The sequence below is a fragment of the Mustela lutreola genome, chromosome 15, assembly GCF_030435805.1.
Source record: "Mustela lutreola isolate mMusLut2 chromosome 15, mMusLut2.pri, whole genome shotgun sequence".
NCBI lineage: Eukaryota > Metazoa > Chordata > Mammalia > Carnivora > Mustelidae > Mustela > Mustela lutreola.
In genome coordinates, this window is record NC_081304.1 from 10,437,577 (window position 1) to 10,452,849 (window position 15,273).

Consider the following 15,273-nt stretch of genomic DNA (forward strand, 5'->3'; position numbering starts at 1 on the left):
GGAGAGGAGGGAATATGAGAGAAGAGTTAGTCACTGGTAAAGGATCTACAGAGACATGAACATATCTTAACTTTCCAAATTCCGAAACATGTGTTACATCCATATGCCATATATGATTAGGTAACAAACCCTTAGGATTAACCCCCAAGGACAGTGCAGGTAGTAAGATCATGCAATTTCTGAGGAGACTACTATGTCCCGTGCCTGTGCTTTTGTTATGTTAAATTTGAGGCGAAGAGTTAAAGCATCCTGTTTCTTCAAATCCTCCCCTAAGTGGTCCCATTGAGGTATGTTTAGCAAGCCTTCATCTAGGAACCATGGAGCCGCCTCTACCATGCTTTAGTGACCGCCACGGCTATTTGCAGATACACCGCAGGGTTGTATTGTATTTGGGCCTGCTTTCCCATGTACAGTCCTATTCCCATTAACATTTCTAGGTCCCACTGGGGATTTCCAGCCACTGCATTACGGTGGGCAGTGTCCTCCAAAGAACTAAGGGCTTGGGGGAAGAATCCATACGGGCTGAATGTCTTTCAGCTCCTGCTTGACCATTTTTATCCTAGCAGTTTTTGTTTTTAACAGCGTGCCATTGGCCTTTAGAAGGTCCTTTAGGGAACCCTCTAACCTTGACTTTGACAGTCCAGATCCCATAATTAGAATCCCAACCTAATGGCTGTTCCGCGTATACTCGCCACTAAATCCCAGCTCTAAGGCCGCCCCGCTTCTTATTGCGGACATGTACAAGTTAATCCCGGCTCTAAGGCCGCCCCGCTTCTTATTGCGGACTTGTACAAGTTAATCCTGGCTCTAAGGCCGCCCCGCTTCTTATTGCAGACTTGTACAAGATTCCCACCACTTTGATCATGGTCCCTTCCCCGCTTACCTGCGGTTTCGATAAGAAAACCCCGGCTCTATGGCCGCCCCACTTCTTGTTGCGGTCTTGTACAAGTTTCCCACCACCTTTGTCATGGTTTTACCCCCCTTACCTGCGGACTTCTCTCTTGCAAGTTTTTTCTATTTTTACTCCACGCTTTACCGCCGAATTCCCACTTTTGAACATGGCTAATGTCCCCGCTTACCTGCAGACCTTTACTCCCCGCTTTCCTGCGGATTACCTTGCAAGATTCCTTTATTTAGTTCCCGGGTGCCGGCGCCATTTATCGCCCTCGGCCCACAAGGACGACAACACGCCCTGGTTCAGATGCATCTTCTCTCTCTTAATTTCCGCAAGTCTACACACTTATATATGCTTACATGATCAATCAGCGAGCAGGGTACAAGAGGGAGCGAATCAGGCTGGGCACCTAAACGAACAACTTCGCTAGCAACCAATGCTGTTTACTTCCTCTTTGGGTGTTCCGCTTAGTCTCACGAGGCAATCCTAACCTGGCAACTAGCCAGGCGCCATCTTTTAATGGCGGAGGCCACCCTGGCCAGGGGCATGCCTCCGACAGTTCCTTCCATCCAAGAAAAGAATGAGTTCAAATTGTCACACAGACCTTAAGTGCTCAAATGCCTTTTAAGGTTGTACAAAGTTGGCCATTACTATCAGAGGAGACTGGCTAAAAAATGGCGCCATGGGGTGGGTTGGAGGGGGAAGCTTGATTTTGTTGTTGTTGTTATTCTATACCATACAATAACCACATTGCTGGTGCCATTGCCAACCACAGCGGGCTGCTTTCTGCCCCGTAACATGTCCCTTACTTTCACGCTTTCACAGACCTTTCCAATTTATCAGTAATATTATTACTTTGTTTTACGATTCAGTAAAAGGTCTCTACAAGTGTTTCTTAGATTTCGGAGGCCAAACAAAGAATACAAATGTTGCCATTTAAACACATGTTATAGGAAGATACTGAAAACAGAAGAAAAATTATCCATTTTCTTATCAATTTTAATAAAAGAACATAAGAAATGAAAAGATCCTCCATACTATTCCAGAAAAAAAAAACTTAATAGTATAAGACAACTTCCTCAATATTATAATAGTTACAGTAGATTCAACAGATATAGATACATCTTTGTCTATAATGGACTCTTAAAATAGAACAACACAAATGTTACTTTATACCTCTCTCCTTTATCCCACCTAACCATTTCATGGGTTGTACTTTGGGGTCTACATACATAAATCTCCCTCTTCCTCAGATTCAATTGTTTCCCTACAGAACATATTTTCTTAGGAGTGAAAAAAGAGAGAGAGAGAAGGAAGATGGAAAGAGAGATTTAAAAGAGTAATGTTTAGATGATATTTACTATGTATCGTATCTCATTTCATTGCTAAATGAATATGTACATTACCACTTAGTTTAGCCAGTGAGGAAAGTAAGACACAGAGAAATAAGATATTGAATGGTAGTGTTGCAATAAATCTCAGGCAGTCTGTTTCTAGAATCTTAATGGTCAATCTCCACAGCTTTTTCCCACCTTAAGGAGGAAGTAATCAATGCATCAGGCATGGGAAAAAGAACTTGCATCACACCTGGCTTTAAAAAGAGAATACACTTGGGGTGCCAGATGGCTCAGTGAGTTAAGCCTCTGTCTTCGGCTCAGGTCATGATCTTGGGGTCCTGGGATTGAGCCTCGCATAGGGCTCCCTGCTCACGGAGTCTGCTTTCCCCTCTCTCTCTGCCTGCCTCTCTGCCTACTTGTGATCTCTGTCTGTCAAATACATAAATAAAATCTTTTAAAAAAAATAAAAATAAAAAGAGAACACACTTAAGATGTATTTTGCCAAACATTTTCAGGACATGTGTGTTTTTTGTTTGTTTGTTTTCGGAAAACCAATCTTCAAGGGAATATAGTCATATGAAACAGAAAATCCGAGAAATCCATGTATGGTAAATTGAATACCTGATGCCTATTCAAGCTTCTGCTCCTTGCCTTCCCTTGGAGCCACCATTCAGGGCTCCCATTCTGGGCTTTGAGCTTGGACTGGAAGCTGGGAAACCAACAAGACCATTCAGGAAACCTTAACAACTGTATTGCTCAGAATATCAGTATCATCTTGCGGTTTCCAGCATTGTCCCTGAGAACGGCCACCTCCCCGCGGGCACAAGACCTCGATTCTAGGCCTCCTGCATGGACAACAGAGAAACAGTTCCCTCTTCTCTCCAGTGCTCAAAATGTGGCACTTCAGAAGTTTCTGGTAGATTTGAACAGGGATCTGGTAGATCTGAATGGAGAAGCTCCCCTGGATAGATGTGAATTCAGAGTTTCTTAGGAACCCTGTCAACATGTTTCTTCCATGTCTGGGGCACGCAGATGCTCTGCCTGGGTGGTGGGGGTGGGGGAATGAAATAATTTTTCTCCATGAACTGTGATGGTCTCTCTCCTCTGAATATCCCATTCCTTATGGAAAAGGAGGACAAAGTAAGAGGAGGACGAAGCGTAAAATGATGAACAAAGTGGAAATGGCTGGGAAACAGATGTGGAGGGAAGAGGAGAGGTGTAAAGGGTCACGGAAGACTAAGGGAAGGAGTAGGGAGCAGGCATGGCTGCCTGCTAACTTTCACGTCTCCCCTCTGCCTGGAGGCCCGGGGAGCTAACGGTTCCCAGCCCCATCTCATTCATGATTCCGAAGAGCGTCAGCCGACCCGGCTGGGGAGTCCGTCCCAGTGGTCCCATGTACCTCGCCAACGTCAAGATTTCGAGGTGAGCCTGTGACCTATTTCTGCTCAGGGAGGCCCCAGAGGAGGTCTGCCATGGAGCTTCTGCAAAATGTGTCTCCACTTTTAAGGAAATGCAGAACGAGATGGTCCCTGTTCTGCCTCTGGCTACCAGCCCATCTGGAGCTGACGCTTGGAGCCGCCACTGCCGTTCTCCAACCGCAAGGGAAACTCACTTTAGAAAGCAGCCTCCCCTGGCAGGAACAGGAATGGAGAGATGGAAGGACACTGGGTTCTAAAATTAGTCATTTTTTCCTGTGGCAATAAACAACTCCAATGTGTGAGCAGCTTAAAAGCAACACGTATTCATTTCCCTTTGTCATTTGAGGACTGTGGGACTTCTGGGCCTGGTCATCCCCAAGTGTCTTCTTGGTCCAGACCCAGGCTCAGAAGTAGCGGCTACGGAGACGGGTTGTTATCCCGGCAGAAAGCAGCAACCTGCAAAGACTCAGGCTATGCCTTTCAAGTCCCTGTGTGCATGTGTCATGCCTGTTCTCTCTCACCCCCGGCCGGAACATGTTATGGGCCAAGCCCAAAGTCAGGAAGAAGTGGTGGGGTTGCGGCGGGGAGGGGTGTACGATGCCCATAGGAGTAGGGCAAGTCATGTGAACGTGGGCAGGGATGTTTAATCCCATTATAGGGAATGGACATTTGGAGAAAAACCCAAATCAGCCAAAGTCCTTGGTGACATGACCGAACCACTAATAAACAGACGTCAGGAGACTCCGGTCTTCTGAAGTTCCACTACTATGAGATAAGATACTTCTTCATTGCTTGAGTCTGAGTTTTCTATGACTTCTCCATTTCAGAAAAAGGGCATCTTAACCAGTACAGAGAAAGCTCCCAATGACTGTCTTCCACGTCTCCAGGCACTGACTCTGCTCCCCAACCAGATCCACGCTTCCCTCTCCAACTGTGAAAAGTAGGACACGGCTTCCTATCATGTTTGGATAGCTCTGAGCCTGGACAGCCAAGGGCAAAGACTACCAAGAGTTTCAAACAGTGGGACGAACCCATGCCTGAGTTTCTTACAGGTTTTGTCCTCATTTTGTTATAGACGTGGATGTGCACCAATGAGTTGAAGAAGGAAGGAAAGCGAACTGGTGTTAGTTTTCTGTACCAGTTCAATCAGATATATCTTACATGAAGAAAACTGAAATGTATCAATTTAGATCTTCGACTTATTCTTGCATTTCCATTCCAACGTGATCCAATATGGTTTGTCTGCCAGACCAAAAAATATTGATAATTTTAAAAATAGATATATAGTAGTATATATATAATTGCATAGATATATGTATATGTATGTGTGTGTATATCACACACACACACACACACACACACACACACACACATATCAAAGATGAGAGGTTTTAGGGTCTATTTAGTTGATAAAATACAATCTCTAATCAGGAGCTTGGGAAGAGAGGCAGACCTAAAAGCTTTCCATAAGCCTCTGCTATAACCTAATATGACCTCGTAAGAACTTTTACTGAACCCAGTGAAAGAAAAAAAAATTAATGAAAACCTTTAAGTGGTACAAGAGAACAGAATGGAGGGAGTTACAACAACCATCTCTTGTTTTTAGTATTTTTTTTTTTCTTTCCTTTTTTTTTTTTTTTTTTTTTTTTTTTTTTTTTTTTTTTTTTTGAGGAACACAAGCTCTGGAACCACAGAGGTGACTGGAGAATCACAGCCCTCCTGACGTGATATCCAAACAGAATATTTTCCAATACATATCCTAAAATCACAGAGCATGCAATTCCGCATTAGGTCCAAGAAAGCAGCATCTTTGCTTAGGATATGGAAATTTGGAAGCTCATTGCTATAATCTGTGGTTATGATTTCAAGCTCTCCCAGTGATGCCGGGAATCAAACCACAGACTCCTAGCGCTAGGAGCCTTTATTGTAATCCAATAAAACCTTAACAACCAGTCTTCTTTTTTATGATAAATTAAGGGCCTCATTTGCTTTGAAGCAGCCCCTTTGCCCTAGCGTTTACCTCTCTGTGGAAACAGTCTGAGAGAAACACTGAATTCAGATGGGTTGAAGATGGTGGGGCTGGGGGGGAGGGGGAAGGCGGGAGGGAAGCCCATAGTCCCCACCTTGGTTTCATGGATTCAGAAACTTCAAAACAAACAAAAAAGCTCCCTCTTTCCAAAAGGACCAATCTTTGAGGATGAGCTTCTGCTGGAAGGTTTTGACAGCACTACAAACCATGAACTCTGAACTTGGCCCCTCAGGCACAGAAGGTCACCTTGAGCTCATAAATGTGCCATCTGGGGCTGAGGCCATGTGTGTTCTCGCCCACTCTTAAATGAGTTGTATTTTGTTTCATGTTTGCTACTTTCAGATTTTATTCGGAATCTCAAATTCTGCCCAAATTGCCACTATCTATTGTGCTGTGTCACCTTTGAGAATTTTTTGGTTAAGATATAATCTCCAGGGGCACCTGGGTGGTTCAGTGGGTTAAAGCCTCTGCCTTCGGCTCAGGTCATGATCTCAGGGCCCTGGGATTAAGCCCTTCATTGGGCTCTCTACTCAGCAGGGAGTCTGCTTTCCCCTCTCTCTCCCTGCCTGCCTCTCTGCCTACTTGTGATCTCTGTCTGTCAATAAATAAATAAATAAATAAATATATGATTTCCAAATTAAAAAAACAAAACAAAACAAAAAACAAAAACACTTAGAGCAAAGGCCGTATTTATCTCATGGCTAAAATTCCTTGCTAAGATCCCAGGCTGTATGATGTCAACGTATCCCAGTATCTACATGTGTATTGTTAAAGGATTGCAGAAGCTACCCCAGAAAGGAAAGGCTCGAACCCTGTGGTAGCCCTAAAAATAAACATCCATTCTTGGAGTGTTCATTCTAATATCCCTAATGGTATGGAAAGTGAAACCCTAAGGACGTGGAAGAAAGAGACAAGAAATGGGAGATCCTAGCTAGCATGGAACTCAGTCTTCTATGTTGAGACATCAAGAAAGGCCAGTGATAAATCCGGCTCTTGGGATATGTTAAAAAGCAAGACAACAGACCCCAAATGGAGTGGCTTATGCTAAGCCCCATGTCACCAAACAGAGACCTAACTAGAATTTCGGTTCTCCCAGAAATGGAATCTTAGACCAGTCAATCAGGAAATAACCAATCAGGACCAGTTAGCTCATCTGTCTCACAGATTGCTGCCATAACCAACCTGGGTTGTTTTTGTTTGTTTGTTTGTTTGTTTGTTTGTTTTTGCCTAGTATAATTTCTTTGTTCCTGCTCTCTTCTGTCTTTGAAATTCTCATTTTATAGAATTCCTCAGAGCTTCTAGCTGATGGATTGGAGGCTGCCTACTCTGAATCAATTTTTGCTCAGATAAACTCAAAATTTTTAATAGGCCTCAGTTTATCCTCCAACAGGAACCCAGTTCAGTTCCTACTTCCCTTATTGGTAGGTAAAACTTGATATCTACATTTAAGAACTCTGGGTGGCTCTGTGGGTTAAGTGTCTGCCTTGGGCTCAGGTCATGATCCCAGGGTCCTGGGACTGAGCCCTGCATCAGGCTCCCTGCTTGGCGGGAAGTCTGTTTCTCCTTCTCCTTTTGCCTGCCAATCCTCCTGCTTGTGTGCTCACTGCTCTCTCTCCATATTTATAAATATATATATATACATATATATATACACATATATATATGTGTATATATATATATATACACACACACATATATATATATATATATATATATATATATATATTTTTTTTTTTTTTTTTTTTAACCCTGGAAACCCTTCATGTGTGTGCAGCTTTTCCATGACCCAGTTTATTCTCCGTTTTATCATGATTTTCAAGAAATGGGAAAAGGAGAAATGAGGAAAAAAAATAGATTTACCCAAGCTATAAAATTTTAGATATAAAATGCTTAAAAAGTAGTGGTTTGAATGAGGTTTATATTGGTTTATACTTTTTTCCTTCCCACTATTCCCCCCACCCTGCCCCCAAATCCCAAAGATAATAATGACATGGTGCATTCCAAGGGGGATGGTATTTGAAGGTAGTTGATGACTTCAGCCAACAATTTCCCCCTTTCCAAAGGAAATAATGGGTTTTGTAACTCCAGATGTTCTTTTTACACACTTCAGCAGTCATATGATTTCTCAGTGAGTAGTAAATTGGCCATTAATACTGATTCTTTGGCAAATTGGAGGTGTTAATGTATTAACCCAGAGCACAATATTTTCACTTCTAAGATGTATTTACAATTAACAGGTTTTCATGGTCTCCCTGGAGTTCTAATTTAATTAGCAGTTGACACATTGAGCTCATTTCATTTAAATAGAAATTGCATTCGGAAATAGCAAATTTTCTTGGTTTTATCAACCCAACAATATTTGCTCAACTGAGACACCATCTGACTTCCGATATGATCTGTGATGATTACCCTAACCATTCTACTCCAGACCTGGGTTGTTTGTGTTACTTTTTTTTTTTCCCTTAATGTTTGTTAGGGTTGTCGATACAGATAACGAATTATGTTACCAAGCATGGGCATTTCATCATGTCGCCCTTGCCACACCTGATTCTGGCCTTGCCTTCTCTTTCAGCAATGTAATGTATCAATGCCATATATGTAGGTAGTTTAACAGGCCACATGGTTCTATAGAATTTATTTTCAAAATTAACAGCCCAAGGTGCCCTTTCGGCTCAGTCAGTTAAGCATCTGTCTTGGGCTCAGGTCCTGATCCCAGAGTCCTGGGTTGGAGTCCTGTATCGAGCTCCCTTCTTGGCAGGGAGCCTGCTTTTCCCTCTCCCACTGCCTGCCACTCTCCCTGCTTGGGCTCCCTCTTCCTCTCTCTTTCTCAAATAAGTAAATAAAGGCATCCAAATCGGCAAAGAAGAAGTCAAATTATCACTCTTCGCAGATGATATGATACTATATGTGGAAAACCCAAAAGACTCCACTCCAAAACTGCTAAAACTTATACAGGAATTCAGTAAAGTGTCAGGATATATAATCAATGCACAGAAATCAGTTGCATTTCTCTACACCAACAGCAAGACAGAAGAAAGAGATATTAAGGAGTCAATCCCATTTACAATTGCATCCAAAACCATAAGATACCTAGGAATAAACCTAACCAAAGAGACACAGAATCTATACTCAGAAAACTATAAAGTACTCATGAAAGAAATTGAGGAAGACACAAAGAAATGGAAAAATGTTCCATGCTCCTGGATTGGAAGAATAAATATTGTGAAAATGTCTATGCTACCTAAAGCAATCTACACATTTAATGCAATTCCTATCAAAGTACCATCCATCTTTTTCAAAGAAATGGAACAAATAATTCTAAAATTTATATGGAACCAGAAAAGACCTCGAATAGCCAAAGGGATATTGAAAAAGAAAGCCAACGTTGGTGGCATCACAATTCCGGACTTCAAGCTCTATTACAAAGCTGTCATCATCAAGACAGCATGGTACTGGCACAAAAACAGACACATAGATCAATGGAACAGAATAGAGAGCCCAGAAATAGACCCTCAACTCTATGGTCAACTAATCTTCGACAAAGCAGGAAAGAATGTCCAATGGAAAAAAGACAGCCTTTTCAATAAATGGTGCTGGGAAAATTGGACAGCCACATGCAGAAAAATGAAATTGGACCATTTCCTTACACCACACACAAAAATAGACTCAAAATGGATGAAGGACCTCAATGTACGAAAGGAATCCATCAAAATCCTTGAGGAGAACACGGGCAGCAACCTCTTCGACCTCTGCCGCAGCAACATCTTCCTAGGAACAACGCAAAAGGCAAGGGAAGCAAGGGAAAAAATGAACTACTGGGATTTCATCAAGATCAAAAGCTTTTGCACAGCAAAGGAAACAGTTAACAAAATCAAAAAACAACTGACAGAATGGGAGAAGATATTTGCAAACGACATATCAGATAAAGCACTAGTGTCCAGAATCTATAAAGAACTTAGCAAACTCAACACCCAAAGAACAAATAATCCAATCAAGAAATGGGCAGAAGACATGAACAGACATTTCTGCAAAGAAGACATCCAGATGGCGAACAGACACATGAAAAAGTGCTCCATATCACTCGGCATCAAGGAAAATATTTTTTTAAAAAATTAATAGCCCTCTTTGTCTTCCATACAGCCTGCTCTCCTTCCCCAGAAGCGATGACCCTCCACTCTCTAAGACGTTTCTTTACGCATTTCCTTTACACTCTCTAAGTCACACATACTCCTGTTTCTTAACTTTTCAATTTTAGAATAGCACCTGTTGACTTGCTGTCACAGAACCTGAGGGTCTCTCATACTACCCCACCCCTCCACCTTTTCTCCACACATTCTTACCCTCTCTGCAGTCTCCAAGCATAATTACATTAAATGTGTTAGATTAGTACTTAGCACTGTTATTGTTACAGTGCAAATATTATCAGAAGCCAAACCATGCCATATAGTACAGACACATCCTCTTTACTGCCTAACGTTGGCTTATCATGGAGTTGGTATTCATTTCATTTGGTTTGTTTTGTTTTTTATGGTTGGTGCCACTTTCTTTATCTACCCATTACTACTTCTTTATCTACCCATTACTACTTCATACCCAAATTCTCAATCAGAAGTAATTCTTACCCCCATTACATAGTGAAGTACTCTATCATTTTCAACTGCTTGGAGACATTCCCCCTAGAATCCTGTGTTTTCTAATTGCATTTGAGACTAGTTGCTCTCTAGACTTAGTGCTTTGTTCTCAAATGTAAATCCCTTCATCATCTTCCTAGGGATTTCTTTCACCACCTCCCACCCCCAGCCTGTATTATAAGTCCTCTTCTCTACTCTTCTACTCTTTTGTTTTGTTGGAGCACATCCTTCAGTAGCCCCAGTGGATATATATTATTTACTGGACTGAGTTTCAGCTTTGATTTACCTACTTACTCTAAACTTTAAGAGCAGGAATTTTATTCAGATACATTAAGTAGCTTCTTTAATGATGAATGAAGGAAGGAAAACAATAAATATGAAATGTGCTAGGTCCCTCCATGGCACTGGAACTGGGCATGGCTAAGAGAGCAAATCTGACCTATTGTAGCCAGTCCACACAACTCCAATGTGAAAAGCAAGTTCTGACATATGAAACTTTGACTTTGATGAAATGATGTTCACAGGCAACAATAATGAAAACTCAGACTCACTGCATTTCAGTTGTAGCTAATTGGCTTATTGAAGATTCAGAAACAACCAGAAGAGCAGATTTTGTTTTGGAAAGCTATGCCTAAATATCCATTCTTAATCATAAAACCATGAAACATGATCCAGACAATAAAGTGAAAGAAAAGTACCCACAAATCTTATGATTTCATTGAGTGGCTTCCTTGACTAGCCCAGTTATGAATGCACCCACAGCTATAGAAAAACGTGCTTATGAATCACTCTTATTAAACAAATGCAATTGTGCTTCAGGTCAAGCCATACCCTTGTAGAGATACAATGTTCTATATAAAAGTCTTAGCACTAATGTTAAACTTAACTGTTAACACTAAAGTGAAAACAAATATTTTATGATTATATATCACTTCTGATATATAAAAACTCATATTGCTATAATTTTTCATATAATACAGTACCAGTGCTCATTTGATCTAATTTACATAGTTACACAATCCCAACAAAAATACGTTCAGATTTTTCTTTAGAACCAGATTTTGTAAGTTTATTATTAAGGTCATTTGGAAAAGCAAATAAGTAAGAATAATAAAGAACACCATAAAAAAGAAGAACAATGAGGTAGTGAGGGCAGAAAGTTAGCCATGACATTATTAGAACATGTTATGAAGACTCTAGAATTGAGGAAGTATAGTTATCAGTACATAAATTGCCACAGAACAATATTCAAAAATCCAGAAATGGACCCAATTGTAGATACAAAATTAATATACAATAAAAGCAGCATATCACACCATTGGGTAAAAGATGGACTTTTTAATAACTGTATTGGGCTAACTGGTCATATGGAAAAAATAAAATTGGATTCCTCCCTCGCATCATATTCTAGAAAATATAGTTCTAGATGGATAAGATACTTAAATGTATAAATGTAAATCTGTAGGACACCTGGGTGGCTCAGTGGGTTAAGCCTCTGCCTTTAGCTCAGGTCATGATCTCAGGGTCCTGGGATCAAGCCCCACATCAGGCTCTCTGCTCAGCAGGGAGTCTGCTTCTGTGTCTCTCTCTGCCTGCCTCTCTGCCTACTTGTGGTCTCTGTCTGTCAAATAAATAAATAAAATCTTTAAAGTAAAAAATTTAAATCTGTAATTCTAGAAGCAAATTCCTCTGTGACCTGAAAGTAAGGGATTCCTATGACTCAAGCTGAGAAGCAATAAAGGATTAGATACACAAACTTGATAAAACAAAAATTTAAATAAAGCTTTTCTGTGACAAAAGACCACAGAAGTAAACAAAAAGACACATGGCCAACTAGAAAAATAATTTCATTTTTATCATAAAGTTTAAAAATCTCTAATATGTGAAGGATTTCTAAATAGAGAGAAGTAAAACCCTAAGTAACTAAGCACCCAACAGAAACATGGGTAAGATTAAAGAAAAGAAAGTTCACGGAAAGAGAAATGCAAAGGGCTCCTAACCATCACAAGAGAAATACAAAGCAAAGCTAAACGAGCCATCCCTTCTCACCTATTTTTTTTTCTCCCTCAAAAGCCAAAAGTGTGAGAACATACTCCAAGGACAAGTTGTGAGGACAAAGGACAAGTTGTTGTGAGAAAGAATAGAAGATGGGGGAGGGGTGATTTGGCAATATATGACAAAATCATATATATATCATGATATGATATGATATGATATATATATATGATTTTGTCATATATATCAAAATCATATATATATCATATATTTATATCATATATTTATATCAAAATCATATATATCATATATATCATATCATATCATATCATGATATATATATGATTTTGCCATATATATCAAAATCATATATATATCATATATTTATATCAAAATCATATATATCATATATATGATTTGGATATAAATTATAAATATATGGTATATATATCATATGATATATGATATATATATGATGATATATATATCATATATTTATCATATATATCAAAATCGTGTGTGTGTGTGTGTGTATCATGTCACCCATGAATCCCACCTCTCAGATTCTTTCATAAAGCTGCATTTAAACAATCCTAAGGGTCTATGAACCAAGCGGTATTCTCCAAGACTTTGTAGTAGAATCAAAACACAGGTAACAGTCCATATGTCCTGTAGAAGTCCGACTGACCGAATAACCTCTAAGATATCCACCCAATGGAAAAGTAGTCATTGCCAAAAAAGGGACGAGGAGTATCTCTCTATTCTCCTATGGCATGACCCTGAGAATATACTATGAAGTAGAAAGAACGAGACGAAGAAACATGGTATGGTTTACTATCCTTCATCAAAGAGTGGTAGTTCAGGGAAGGTATTTAAGTATCTGCTTATGTTTTTAAACAAAAAGTAAAATAATAAATGTCAATATTATTTTTAAAACCTATAAATAAGTGACAGAGAAAAAAAAAAGGAATTGGGTGGGTCGCCCAAGGAAAGAAGTTAGCTTTGCCCGAATCCACTTCATTTTGGATATTTGATACTATGTAAATGTTTTACATAATCATAAAACCTAGTTACTACTTTTTAAATTCAGTACCAAAATTATAATAAAGGGGTCCTAAATATGTATCTCATTGGTGGGTACAGCCATACATAGAGAAACTAAACTCTTCTATGCAATTTTATTTTTATTTATTTATTTATTTTTAACAGAGAGAGAGAGAATGAGAGAGAGAGAGATCACAAGTAAGCAGACAGGCAGACAGAGGGAGAGGGGGAAGCAGGTTCCCTGCTGAGCAGAGAGCCTGATTCCGGGCTTAATCCCAGGACCCTGAGATCATGACCTGAGCCGAAGGCAGAGGCTTAACCTACTGAGCCACCCAGGCACCCCTCTTCTATGCAACTTTAAAACACAATAGTTGGTCTGCACGTTCCTGAACGGTACAGAAAAAATACTCCAAAAGCTCGAATATGTTAAGAACAAAGAAAACTATCCCCCCAAAATCATGCACTCTTTTCTATAATCATATAGTAGTGTTGGGATTGTTACTCTCAGGCTGTTGCGAGCATATTAAGGAATAGAGAGTTGAGTATTTACGCGATACTCTAATTCCTACCATTATTGAGAATTGGTATTGCTGGAATCAGGGAAAGAAGATTGAGAGGGGATATTCAAGTAAGTGAAGTAAAAACCGGAAGTCCTGAACTTGAACTGAAACTATCAAGAAAATTCATGATAGTTTCAGCTTTTTTCTCTTACAAACTTATCAATCTATTTGCCAGGATCATCCATGGAGAGGCAATGATGACCACTACAGACTAGACTAAATTTTTTCCTCACTAGAGAGAACCAGGGCTTCTTGTCGAAATGGCTGTTTACAGATACAAAATAGGAAATGTATAGATGAGGTTAGAGTCCTACCATCTGACACAGACCCTACAAAAGACTACAGGTGTCTTACAAAAGAAGTCAGGAGCCAGGATGAATAAGCTCTCACTGATTAATGTGAGATAATTTGGACACTAATAAGGAAAATAACTGCAACGGATTGAAACATACTAAGTAGTATGTTTCAGGTATGCATGCATGTGGGTTCACAGTATACACAGGTAATCTATGATACCAAAATGACCTCCCCCCCAAATAATCACACTAATTGATCACTGTTAGAGGATGCTTACTAACTCATAATTTTAAAGATTTTATTTATTTATTTATTTATTTGACAGGCAGAGATCACTAGTAGGCAGAGAGGCAGGCAGAGAGAGAGAGGAGGAAGCAGGCTCCCTGCTGAGCAGAGAGCCTGATGCGGGACTCGATCCCAGGACCCTGAGATCATGACCTGAGCCGAAGGCAGCGGCTTAACCCACTGAGCCACCCAGGCATCCCCTAATTCATAATTTTAAAAACTAGTAAATACAGAGGAGAAAGCAAGCATGTGTCTTGAGTTTCCTATACAAATTATACCGTTAGGGAGAAGAGTCATTAATGAGGAAGCATTTCTCTTTATTGAAGTTATTAGCTAAGACATGAAGAAAAGTTGCTAGAATGAGACCATGACAATTTTAGAAGCCCTCGTTAATGGATTTAGGTCATTAATGACAGCACTGGCAAACATCAGAAAAACACAAACTTCCCTATGGAAAAGCCTAAACCATTTACCACTGGTTTGTTGAACCTTGGAAAGCTGAACATTTTTTAATGGTATTTTATGATACAATGATTTACGATTCCCTTTCTATGACAGTAAACTGTTATGTTATTTTCAAGTACCATAATGGCATTGTGTGTGATTTTATTTTATTAAGACTTCTTATCTTTCAAGTGCCCAAGTAGCTCAGTTGGCTAAGTGTCTGTCTCTGGTTCAGGTCATGGTCCCAGGGTCCTGGGATCAAATCCCACATCAGGCTCCCTGCTCATCAAGGAGTCTGCTTCTCCTTCTCCCTCTGCCCTTCCCCCTGCTCATGCTCT